This window comes from Pelmatolapia mariae, linkage group LG16_19 (assembly GCF_036321145.2).
Source record: "Pelmatolapia mariae isolate MD_Pm_ZW linkage group LG16_19, Pm_UMD_F_2, whole genome shotgun sequence".
Classification (NCBI taxonomy): domain Eukaryota; kingdom Metazoa; phylum Chordata; class Actinopteri; order Cichliformes; family Cichlidae; genus Pelmatolapia; species Pelmatolapia mariae.
Window position 1 is genome coordinate 59,475,487 of NC_086241.1, and position 13,648 is coordinate 59,489,134.

The window sequence follows — 13,648 nt, forward strand, 5'->3', positions numbered from 1 at the left end:
CTCTGCGTCTCAACATGTTGATTTTTCTTTATTGTGCATGTGTGACCGTGGTTGAGAACAAATGGCTATTTAAGGCCTCAGAAGTCCAAGTGTGGTATATAATTTTCCTTTACCCAGAGGTTGATTCCTATTGGTGGAGTTAAGATTAAATTGTGTCTTCAGGGTATGGAGATGGATTAGTGTCTTAAGCACATACTGTGTACAAAATGTGCCACATATAGAATCTCTTTCCTTCCTTGTCCCTAATATCTTTGTCAAGGTTGGAGCCATATCTGATGCACTGCGCCCTTTATTTAAGCACTTAATCACGTAATGGCTTCCGTAGGGGCCAATAACATCGACATGAGAAACGTGACTGTGTTCATCTATTATCTTATTAACTTTGTGAAATGACATATTTATGGTTTAAACCCACTGTATGTTGGGGTTTTTTTCAACTGCTAACTTTAATGATCTGCATTCCTTTCTTATTTAATACGATTAACTGCTCCTCACGTATGAATGACAGTACAGCACACAGACTCTCTTGCAGCTCAGTGTCCACAAAGCTTTCTTGAGACCTACAGTGTGAGATGCATTAGCTGGGATAAACCTGGTTAATGTTAGTGGTTTTAGGTCTAAAACATCACATCTATGCAGAGCAGAAACCATAATGTCATAACAATCAAATCAATATTTATTATCAGCAGTAGTCTGACAAAAGTAATATCCCAGTGGGGATGATTTTAAACACATTCAGTTTGGCTTATTTTGTCTCTTTTTTGACATTTTGTTTCCATCTGATTGCACTTGAAATACTTCATGTATGTTCTGTTTGTCTAAACGTTAAAATCTTTGACTGAGGTTGACGAGATCTGTGGCGGGTGCAAAGAAACGTCTTTTAAGAGTGTTTTAGTGTGGCCCACTTCAAGTCAACAGAAGTTACCGTTTCCACAAAACTACAAAGAAGCTCAAGTCATGCTGAAAGGAAGAAAGGTATCTCTATAACCACAGGAGCACCACAAACTTAAACTGTAAACTTGCTGAAAGTTCGATTTATCATAGGACTGCTAGTTTTTGAGTCATTTGGTACAAATGTTATCAATTTTTATCTCTCAGCAGTAAACACAACATGAAACTGAGGCTGGAGGAAATGAATGAAAGAATCTAATCACAAACAAAATATTAGTTATTTAAAGTTTAAAGTGGATGATGGTGGTAGATGTAAAGTAGCTTAAACCCCCAGATCACTGTCTTCTAATTCATCATGTATTCATCAAAATTTCTAGACAATTCGTCCCAGAGCAGTCAAGCTGTTTTATCCTCTAGTGAAGCTCAGACCGACTGTGCAAACATATGTCATACCTGAAAGACATATTTGAATTCAGTTCAAACAAATAAAAGGGTTTAGGGTTTTTTTTAAGATTATATAGAGCTGAGTGTTTGTACACTGCATACTTTGATAGAAATGAAGGCTTTTACCCACATTTTGACTTGAAGGCAGACCATTAGTTCCATAGTTTTATGTGGATTCCTACTTTGGTTGCATGTGCATTGCTTCTACTATACAGCCATTGCCCCATTTACCCTGAATTGTCCCACCACAGCGTTTGGACCTTTGCCATGAATGAAATTTGATCCAGTGGATGTCCTCTTACTTCCATGCAGTGCTGCCATTGTAATTACATTTGACTTTTATTAGTACTCCCATCAATACACAATCACGTTCAAACTGTCAGTCTAACAACAGCAGTTTGGTCTCCATCCTATGCCATCTTATGTTTAGTATTGTATCAAGATTATGGGCTCCCATTGAGACAACTAATGTCCATTTAAATGATATATTCATAGAACCTTCATGTAACCTTGATGTTAACATTTGAACAACATCTGTGGTCCTCAGTCACTACTCGGTATGAGCTAATGATGCCCAGTGGACAAAGTCTACTGCGAAATGGAGTTATTTTCCGCTTCGCTGGTTAATCTGGCGGCTGTGTCAGTGTCGCACATGCTGGCCAGATTTTAAAGAGTCATGGAAAGCTGTTCAGAGGAGGAGTCACAGAAACAAGTCTGACCATTTGCCAAATTCTTTGATGTCATCTTTTATAAAAATGAGAGCTGTATTTGGAAGCATAGTTTCTTTGTCTGCCTGAGAGTTTATTCCAAAAAATGTGACCATGTTTACTTTAGTTGAATGTATTCATTTTCGGAATGAGTAAAGTAATAAACAAAGCAAATATTGACCAAGATCTGTCATTCTGACAATTGTATTTGCAAACCAGAGCCTGCCTAGAGTGATGCTGTTCAGTTTATACATTAATTAGAGCTTGTTATGCTGCAACACTGACAGTGTGCCATATAAACAGCTGCTCCCTTGTACCTGTACAAGCTCCAGTCAGTCGCTGCAGAGATGTTTTGGCTCTTTTTTTTGGCCGCGCTCTCTGTTTGGCTTGAGCTAAACCAATAGTAAGCCAACCTTTCCTCACAGCTGATAGATAACCATGGCGTTATTATTTTAACTTGTTCCCAGCTGTCTACATGGAAACTGTGTGGTCTAAACAACCTCTGCATGGTTTCTAACTCATACCTATTTTTAAAAAGCAAACATAGAGAAAGGATGTGGGTGTTCCAGTGATAGTGGTGATAGCAAATCTACAAAGAAACGCAAACTGTGCATATCTGTGAGAAATGACAGGAAACTGTACGACAGGTATTGTATCTGCTGGGCCTGCAGGATGGACAGAGCAAATAAAAGAATTACCCTTCTAACCTTTGGTGAAGCAGAAGTTGACAGGTGACCTTCCTGTTTGATTTCATCTGTTAAATGTTTGCATACCAGGACAAATATGCACATGATAATAACAGACTGTGGTTGGTTTTCTTTGCAATGGACCAAGTCATATTGGTTTGAAACATTTGATGTTATTCATGCAACAGTCTCCTTTTCAATCAACCTGAAAACTACAGGGGAAAATAAAATCCGAGCTAGTTGTGTTTCTGCGGGGTGTTTGCTAATCTATGCTTGTATGAGCAGGATCCAAAGGCTTGCAGCCAGTGCATGGCCAATTGCAGCAGTAAACAAGCTAACTCAAACACCAGGGTCATTTAGATCTCTCCACACATAATTACGCTTGCCAAATGTGGCAGAGAGAATCAGAGGTCTGCAGCTGAGTCTGCGTTTTAACAATGCTTTTGTCTGCAAGCTGATTTGTGGTTCAAAATATGTCACTTGAAAATGGTCTCAATATTTATTAAAGAATTAATCAGCAGCTATTATTTATTTTAAAATGGTTAAACAGTAGGGGAAATAATAATGGCTGACAATCCTTACACCTAATACACTAAACTGGAGCTTTTTTGGCCATTTTTCTCATTGTGTAATTTATGCATTTATATTCACAAACTTTCCATGTTGTTCCATCTTTCCTTTCATTCTCCTAAAAACGAATCCATCTGAAAGCATTTCTGTGTGGACTTGTTGAACATTCGCATGTGAGAATAGAGTTTCACATAAATTGATTCATGCCCCGGCTTGGGAAATTGACAAATAGGTGAGTTCATGTTTTCTTGGCTCTGCCAGAATGTGCCATGCCTCTCTTCATGGAGATTTCTGCCTTGCCCTGTTTGCGTTGGATCAATCACACCCAGTTATCTAATATGGATCAGGTTTTGCATGGTAAACTAACAACTTCTTGCACTAAAATATGTTTACATTTCTTGTCACATATTGCAGTGCTACATCTTTTGCCGGTCTTGGACCTTCTTCATGGCACAGATTCAACAAGATTGCTGTAATACATTCCTCAGAGATTTTGGTCGATATTAATGTGGTAGTATGACACAGTTGCTGCAGATTTGTCATCTATAAAGCAAATCTCCTATTCTACCACATCCCAAAGGTGCTTTATTGGAGTACAGTGAACTCATTCTCATGTTCAAGAAACCAGTTAGAGATTATTTGAACTTTGTAACATGCTCAGTTGGTACTCAATGTTGATACAAGGCAGAATCAATGCCTCTGTGTTGTTTGTGCCAAAATCTGACCCTACCATGTCAGAATTCAGCATAATTCAAGACTCCTTGCAATAACCCACATTTGTTGTCAAATTTTGGTGAGGCTGTGAGAACGGTAATCTCAGTTTCCTGTTCCTGATGACCATCCTGTCTGTCACCAGCACCCATGCTACATTCAAAGTCACTTAAATTACCTTTCTTCCCTATTTAAACTTCAGCAGATGTTTTTGACCATGTCCAAATGCCATTGGGTTGCTGCAATATGATTGGCTGATTAGATATTTGAGTTAGCAAGCAGCTGAACCTTTAAAGTGGTTGGCGAGTGCATGTCTGATGGTACTAGGCTTATAAATATGCAGGTATTGTCCTGAATTAGTAGTCAGGACTTTGGTTTTCACTGCACTATATTATTTATTTATATTTAAATTATTCTACTACCAAAGTTCCCATCTGTGTATGGCTGTAGGCCTTTTCTGCATTCTAAAGAAATTTCTTCCCGTCTTACTCACCTTTATTTCACCTCTAGGATTAAAGGTAAGTCCAAATGTACCTCTAGAGTCCACTGTATGTAATAATCTTCTGTAATAACATTGTTTAAAACCATGGTCTTAAATTGGAACCTCTGAGAATAGATGACATAATTGGCTAATTCCTCTTTTAATGTATCCTCTGACTGTAGTCTGAAGTGGCAGGCAGGCTGGCTGGGTGACATTTCTAAAGAAATAATGGAGAAAATTATTCCTTTAGAAATGTTGAGCCCAAAGGAAGTAAGATAAAGACGAACAGTGGTGAGAAAAATGGGCCAAAAGCGATGAGAATAAGCAAAGCAGGAAGGAGAAAGTCATTTAAGAAAGGGGTTGCATGTGATGACGAAAGTGCTAGAGTGAGGGGTAGAGATAGTCGTTCTGTATGTATGATTAGTAGTTATCAATTGATGTAAAATGCATTTAGGAGCCACTTAAAGTATTATGTGGATTGTAGAGTCAGCTGTGCAGGTAGAGAGCTTATAGTGCATTAATTTGATTATTGAATTTATTTTCCTGAGTGCTTTTGCTTGTTTTTGATACGGTTTAAGCATTTTGCATTGTTAAAGTTAATATAATACTTATACAACATGGCTCCTCGGATGCTCTCATGCATGAGCTTATTTTTATGTGATATTTTAGTTAGTTGAGAGGGGACTGATAATATTTAAAGAAAAACAGAAAGAAGTAGAAACAGTTGTAGAATGATTATCATAGTGGCAGTTGTGTTTTTATCTAATGAAAGTTGTTGTGAAACCATTTAAGTTAGAAAATACAATTTGTAAAAGGACAGTTTATCTGAATCTTATACATTAGTTATAAAAGGTAAAGTTACAACATGCCTAGAGCTACCTCTGAGAGTCTACAGTTAACATGTTAAATGCAAAAATTCATGACGGCACAATTAGAAAAAGACTGAAGTATGGCTTGTTTGAAAGGTCGTCTCGTGCATTTTCATGTAACATTTTAGAGAAGCAGACAGGGAGAGAGCTTGTTCTCTCTTAAAGGACATGACAGCATGCATTTAGGGTGGAAAAACAATCACAGCACATCGGAACAAAGGCTTCATACCAACTGTCAAACACAGAGGTGAAGGGGTGATAATTTGGGTTTGTTTTGCAGCTGCAGGACCTGGACACTAAACAGTCATTGAGATGGCCATGAACTCCTCTGTAGGCCAAAGTATTCTAGAGTCAAATGTGAAGCCATCTGTCTGACAGCTAAAGCTTGGCTGAAACTGGATCATCTAACAGGATCTTAATCCGAAGATCACAACACAGGGGCTGAGAAGGAAAAGATTGGATTGACTGGGCCATTGGAACCAGTCAATCCAAGCCCAGACCGCAATTGAGATGCTTTTGCAGGACTTTAAGAGAGCTGTGCATAAACAAATGCTTGCAAACCTCAATGAACTGGAGCAACATTATAAAGACGAGTGGGCCAAAATTCCTGCACAATGATGTGAGAGACTGAGAAGGTAATGCAGAAAAGGATTTCTTAAAGTTATTTCTAGTGAAAGTAGTTCTGCAAGCTGTTGATTCATAGGGTCTACTTAGTTTTTCAAAACACTGCAGAGAATTCAGTGAAATTCTCTTTTTCACAACTGTTTAATGAAGCCATTTAAAGTTTTATCCTCACAGTATAGGTAGTTTCATATTTACCAAGGAGGTAATTATAAGTACAAGCTTATATTAGTGTTTATGTGCATGTCATTCGGTTTACAAACAAGATCACTTGAAGAGTTTTAAATGAAATTTGATAAGATTTGTAAGGGTATAGAGTGAGGAGATGTTACCAATTTATTAAGATTTGGCTTCCATCGAATGTCATCAAGGTCAACTCGATGATTTATTAGCCAAAAATGGACAAAAATCAATATAACTTAACAATCATGGTTCTTACAAGTGTGGTGTATATTTTCAACATATGAAGTTAAAGTTACATAGAGTTAAAATACCATGTGAGATTTGACCTCTGATGTCTATTTCAAGGTCAAGCTATTTAAAACTGTTTGTTTGTTTTGACAACATAGGAATATAGGGAATAATGTCTTTTAAATGTCTTCATAAATGTATGTTATGTCTGAGTAAATGTAACACAAACTGTCAAAACTGGCTTTAAAAGGTTCCTTTGGCTCTAACTAAACCCTCATTGGGAAACAGCAGGAGGAAAAAAAACATCATTTTCACACTGTGCAACAGCCACTGTGGCATTTTACTATTAAATGAATATTTTTAAATTACATGAAACTTTAATAGGGTATATTGATTGAAGAGTGAGACTGAGAAAATCTCAACACTTTACCTGATGTCAGCTTGAGGAAAAGGCCAGATACTGAGCAAGCAATCAATTCTGGTGAGTGATTATGTATATTTACTCACTAAGCCAGAAATATGAAGCATTGTTTCATGCATTTTTTTTCCTTTACCATAACCCCCTTTGTTTTAGACATTAAAAATAAGTGTAAAGAAAGTGCACTGCATTAGAGTTAATTATGCTTTCACTAATATTTTTACAGCGTTGATGCGAATGTTTGAGCGTAAGAAATCAAGTTTAAAAAGCTGCATTACAAGAAGAGCATCACAAGAACAACCACTGATGGAAATACCTTTCTTGAGTGTTTGTCTTGGAGTTTTTCATGACATCAGAGCATGTTTGACTAGCTGCGGTTTGCATCCATTAACGGCTGAAAGGTGGATGTCCTTGGAATGACAGTGGAGGAGACCAATCAACCACACTGAGAGTTTGGAGGAGGCAAATCGAGTTGGACAGGAGTGGTTGCCAGCAGCTCTGTATGCTGCTGTCATAAGGGGCATGTGCAATCAGTGAGAACAGTTTTCTGAACATGGGAATCTCATCATTGAGGTTTGAAGATGCAGGTCCCTGACAAAAAGATCTCCCAGAGGAGAAAGCCATCTGACATGTCTAGAGGAAACACTGGATCTGGCTAGACAAGGAATGTCAGGAATATCTTACTCAGGAATTTCCGCAGTGAGGTAACCGCTTTAGTTGCTCCCCAAGAAATTTTAGTTCAAATGCACGTCACTCTCCGTGAAGCCTGGCTCATTGCAAGGTAAATAGTCTTCTGTTTGTGTCTAGAGTCAGGTCAGCCAAGTATGTCAACTTCTATCTGATGTTATTGGCCTATTACAGAGTGTGAAATTAAATGCATCTTGTTGCGTACTGCGTTTGACCTCCTTCCTTCAGAACTGCCTTCATTCCACAAGGTATTAGAAACATTCCTCAGATTTTGGTCCATATTGACATGATAGCATCACCCAGCTGCTGCAGATTTCTCGGCTGCACATTCATGATAAGAAACTCACTTTCCACCACATCCCAAAGGTGCTCTGCGGGATAGAGATCTGCTGACAGTGGAGGCCATTTGAGTACAGTGAGCTCATTTTCATTTTCCACTCATTTTAAGTGATGCTCATTTGCTACTAAGGGCCCCAGAGTGTGTCACAAATGTATTCCCCACATCATTACACTACCATCGTCATCAGCCGGAGCTGTTGATACAAGGCAGGATGGCTCCATGCTTTCATGTTGTTTGCACTAAATTCTAAGCTTATCTGAATATTGCAGCAGAAATCACGACTCGCCATAACACCAACATTTTTGCACTCTTTTCCAAGCTTTTGTGAAATGTATGGTTTTCAGGGGTTTTATCGTTAACTTGGTTTCCCTGGATCTTTTCTCATGTTGTAGTTGTGTCTTATTTTGAAAGAAATATTTACACATTACCATAGCAACCAGAGAGCATAAAGGGGGCAGAAAGGAGGATATTACTCACAATGTTGTTGGCGCATTTCAGGAAGACGCTGCTAATAAAGTTAAACAATTACACAGTGAATTCGTGTTTATTATTATATTTACAAAATACCACAGTTTTTGTCTTGGTCGTATCATTTTATTTTGTTGTATTTATCCACAATACCGTGAATTGTCTGACATTAAACCGGTCCGTGCCGCAAAAAAGGTTGGGGATCGCTGTTATAGCATACTGCTTCAGCTCTATTGTTTACCGATCATCTGTTGCAGCTGAGCATGGAGGTGGTATTATTATGTTGCTAACTAGTTTTTTTAAATTCACTGCTAAAAAAAATATTTTTGTTTTTCTGTATAACTCAAGAATATCAACCTGTATCAATACTGGAGTTGTGTATTGCACTGGTGGCCTTTCTGTGTGAGCTTGGGCAGGCTGATAGCCACTCCCAACCTCTATGGTCCCTTATCTTGGGAAGCGGATTCTTGTTTGGACATGTACAGAGAGTCATTGGTGTAGACAGGCAGCAACCTATTCAGCATATTCAGAAAAAGGATCTATCAGGAAACATCACTATGAACAAAAACGGTTACTGTTATAGAAGTGTATTTATGTCGACATACTGCTTCGTCTGGATTGTTTGTGCATCAGTTGTCTTCCATCAGCTTCCGCTTGTTAGCAGAGTTCGACTCAAAACTTGGAAACATACTGTGCCGGTTTTATCAATATATGTAACGGTTAACTCCCAGAAACTTTTAGCTTTAATTGGATTTTTGAATGTTATGGAAGCCCGTTTCCACCACTAAAAAAGAGGGATCCATAACTCGAAATTTCGAGTTATTTTCTCGTAATTTCGAGTTATTTTCTCATAATTTTGACTTATTAACTCGAAATTTCGACTTTCTTTTCTCAAAATTTTGAGTTAATAAGTCGAAATTTCGAGTTAGCGCTGCCAATCAGTAATCTACGTGAATGAGGTCATTTCCTTGTCACCCGGAAGCTGAAGCTGAAGCCACAAATGCTACAGCTAAGCTACCAGTATTACATCCACTCATGAATCCACAGATTGCTGAGTATTTTCAGCGTGGCTTCAAAAATGATGAAATCCTTGTGTTATTAGCTGAATCACATGGCGTTACTATCCGCAAACGTACTCGCAAAAGCGCCAATTTGTTGCGATCCGGTTTTGAGTGAGCATTAGTCTGCGCCATATGCTTCCGGGTAACAAGAAAGTGACCTCATTCACGTAGATTACTGATTGCCAGAGCTAACTCGAAATTTTGAGTTATGTTTCTCGAAATTTTGAGTTAATAAGTTGAAATTTCAAGAAAATAACTCGAAATTTCGAGTTATGGACACTTGGTTTTTTTGTTTTTTTTTTAGTGGCAGAAATGGGCTTCCATAGAATGTTTTAAATTGGTGATTTAAAAAACAACTTAAGTACATTTTTAAAAAGTTGTTAGGTTTCTCTCTTGTTCCAAAACGTATATTGATTTCAAAACTGAGCCTTCTCATATTCTTGGTATTTCTTATGCACTTTTATTCAACTGGCAGATTAAATGTTAAAATAACAGAGTTTTGCCAGTCTGTGCTTACTCACTCATCCTAGGTTGCTCTAATCTGCTCTCTGGCCATAGGTCTAGTCTGCTGCTACTCTTCGTATCACTTACTGCTGTGCACTGTGCTGTAAAGTTTTTCAAGTCAAGCGAAATCCTCCTCTCCGTGTTTTTCCCATGAAATGTTTAAAAGAGAAAAGCCCGCCAGAGGGTTTTTTTCTCTCCTGCTTTTAGGCCACTTTGCTTGCTTTCACACCATGAAGAATGACCTCATTCTGAGGCTTCGTGATCTTACGTTTCGTGATTGACAGCTACCCTTGACTCCTGCGTTGCGTCTCAGGAGGATCAGCGGGTGTCGGGCTCTCGTGAGGGGTGAGCTGAGCCGCTTACCCGATGCAGCCAAAGACGTTGCGAGCTGACTCTCACATCTCGAGGGATCGCAGCGCAGCCGCACAAGGGTAATTACCCGAGCACTGGGGTGAGGGGCAGATGAAGTGATTTCAGCACTTTTGAATTAAATATGGTCCAAGGAACATGAGTAATCCACAGGCTACTTCATGACAAACCCAGAACCATTCACAGAGCCTTTTACGACGTATGAATACACATGGTGTTTCTTGGTATGAACTTTGTTGAATTTTAAAGGAGCGGTATGCACAGTTTTTGTTTAGTTTTTTCTTCTTTCTTTCTTGTTCTCAGCAGCCTTGAATTAAACATGCTCGAAGGAATGGGAACAATCTACATGCCGCTCAGACCACAAACGCACTGCTATCCAGCAGGGATTAAATACACAGAGGATTTCCATCCATGTAATTTAACTGAAATTTAAAGGAGATAATTCGCCATTTGATCTTTGAATTAAACATGCTCCAAGGAGCAGCGACAATCCACAAGATACTTCAAAACAAGATCCAGAACAATCTACAAGATGCTTTTATAATTATACATGATACATATTTCCAGATGTGCATTGTGTTGCAGTTCATAGCCGGGTGGTTGTTGGAGTCTGTAGTTTCCTGCACTTAAATCTATCCTGTGTGATTTCAGCTAATGTTTAAAATCCCATTGGGATTTGCAAGAGTTAGTCTTGTAGACAAAAAGGTTGGTTCTGTGCCTCCTGTCTGCCCTTTTAATCTTCTTAGGCGTTTCACATGCACCCTTTTTTTTAATCAGGGTCCCTGGCTGCTTTCCCTTTGTGGCATGATCTTTATATTTGTCTCCATTGCCTGAAGACAACAGGGGTGGTTTTAATCGGCTTTTTTTTTTCTTTCTTTTTTTCTCTTCGAAAAATCTGTCCATGCACTTTCTTGCAATGTGAGAAAACCTGCTTGCAGTCAATTCTGTTTTATTGCAGAAGGACCAAAAAGTCCTATGCAGTGAAGCTAGCCTTTTGTCTCTGTAAGCAGTTGCTCAGTGACTGACAGCACGAAAAGTGGAAGCAGAGCTGTGTGCCTGAGACCTCGCTAATGCAGTTCAAACAAGGCCAGGTATCCTCCTTTCCCTCTGTCTGTGTGTGACTGACAGCGTGCATGTCATAGTGTGACCCTTCTCATCAAACCCCCCTTTGGGACTTGTCAAAATCCACTTAACCACTCAGACCTGAATAGTTAAGCTCTTCCACTGATCCTCTTTTTTTTTTCCCCCCTCTCTCTCTTTAGGGGACCCTTGGGCTGTCGATCTAGACGAGGCCTTTAGGTATTCTGGAATAGCAGTAATTGTCACACTCCTTCTAGTGTTTTAGGTTAGAATAAATATCGCTGCTGTCATCTTTAAGCTTTAAAAATATCTTTTATTTAAGTATAGATAATGTAAATTTAGGTATCTCTATAAATTTTACAATTTTAGCTTGTCAACAACACAAAATGTACAGACTGAATAGATAAAAGCAGCCGTAGCAGTTGAACCATTGGAGCAGAATAAAGTAACATCCTCAGGATATATTTTATGTATGTAGCATTATGTGAATACAATACAGACTGATAGGAAAGATATATGCACTGTAAATATAATGTTAAACGTGTTTACTAACACGATAACTGTACAGAAGTGTACGTTTTAAGTGCAATCATTGATTCACCTACAATTCAAGGAGCAGAGCATTTGAAATCCTTATGATTCCAGTTTTAATATTTAATCTCCTGTGGGGTCTGATTAAAAGACCCCACAGACAAACAGGACTGGATAAACTCATCATTTCTACTGCTATGGTCACATTTTAGCTGCACCGTCTCAGCTAACTAATATTATATTCTGTATTTAATTTTTATATGCAGCTGATGAGCAATGATAGGTGCGATGATATGATTTGCCTTTGATAGAAACGCAGATGAATGTGTCTCTCGCTGTCTTGAGCACGGAGCGATCTCCTCTGGGATCAAAGCTCAGAGGAGCGCTCGGGCGCACAGAGCTGGCACACACACAGTCAGGAGACTTGACGGTGATAGAAAAGGAGATGGCGTCAATCTCTGGCTTCTCCTGTGCTCCGAGGTGACAAGCAGCCCGCCGCTGTGTAGCCAGGCGGAAAACTGCCCTTTCTGGCATGAGCTGCCTCGGCCCTTTGGCACCGCACACTCAACGTAGCCCTCGAACATCTCCACCATCCATCTGCAGCTCAGCATAATCTGCAGCCTCCTGCCACAGATCTGACTCTGGTATTGGTACCTCCTGCTGCTGCTGATACTTGCTGCTCTGGAGTCACTGGTCAGTCACACAGGATGAATAATACACACAGTAGGGTCACGATTAGTGAGGGTTAATCTGACTGACTAATGCTGCAAGCAAATGAGGTCACCGCCTTGATACTTATACTTAATGCTCAATGTAAACATGTCTTTTTTATGGGGATAAACTACAGCAGTGAGCACAGAGGAAACATTACTGCTTCTTCTATTTTTTTTATTTTTTTTTATCTTTTATGTCACTTCAAACTAGTATGTCCAGTTTATTTGGCTCTTCACCCCACTGTCATTACCTTCATCCCCCTTGTATGTGAATACGTATCACTAACTAATAGTTGGGGAGACAGAGCTGCTATTTGCTGCCACCTGCTGGTGAATTAGGGCAAAAACTATCTGAGGACCATCCGGATTATTGATTTGTGATATGGATTGTTTCTTTGTACCTTTTCATTATGGTTCATGTTATTCCCTTTTCTGTAAGGTGATCATTAAAGAGGAAAAAGACTGCTGGGCTCTCCTTCAACACTTGTAATTTTTCAAAATAACTTTTCATCCAGTCCGACTGTAAATGTTTGGATTAATTTTTCTATTCAGTCGTAGCAAATACATTCAGCTAAATGAATGTCAGTAATAGCTGTTTTTGTACTACTACTAAATCTGTTAGGAGTATAGATAAACTTATACTGTCCTTTTAACCAGCTACACCAATTACTACTAATCTCTTTTGACACTTACTGATTTATTTTAATCATTTATTGATGCACTCACTTAGTTGGTTTACTAATCTTTCCATTCATCCCATGCAGAAGTATCCCCTGGGGTGCACATCTGCTAAGGTGTGATCTGAAGAGCCTCCGTATCAGCAGAGGGAGACATTCATGACCAGCAACCACACTGGAAAAAAAAATCCCCTGATATATCACTCTCCAAACTCCACTGCAGACATAAACATGCAGCCACACTTTCATACACTGAGAGGTGGTGGTTTATTTGAACATGTGAGTCAGCCAGTCCCTGTGGGCTGCAGCTGGAGAGAGTACAGTGCCCCACCCAGCAGCAGCAGCAGCAGCAGCAGCAGCGTCAAATGTGGTTGTAACTCCCCCAACCTGCCCTCCCCCTCTCCCCCTC

At 39.2% G+C, this 13,648-nt stretch overlaps 1 protein-coding gene across 1 annotated transcript in view; it reads left to right on the top strand.

Moving 5' to 3' along the window:
- sash1b (SAM and SH3 domain containing 1b) overlaps positions 1-13,648 on the top strand; it is a 66,063-nt gene that overhangs the window by 35,845 nt on the left and 16,570 nt on the right. The window lies entirely within an intron of this gene.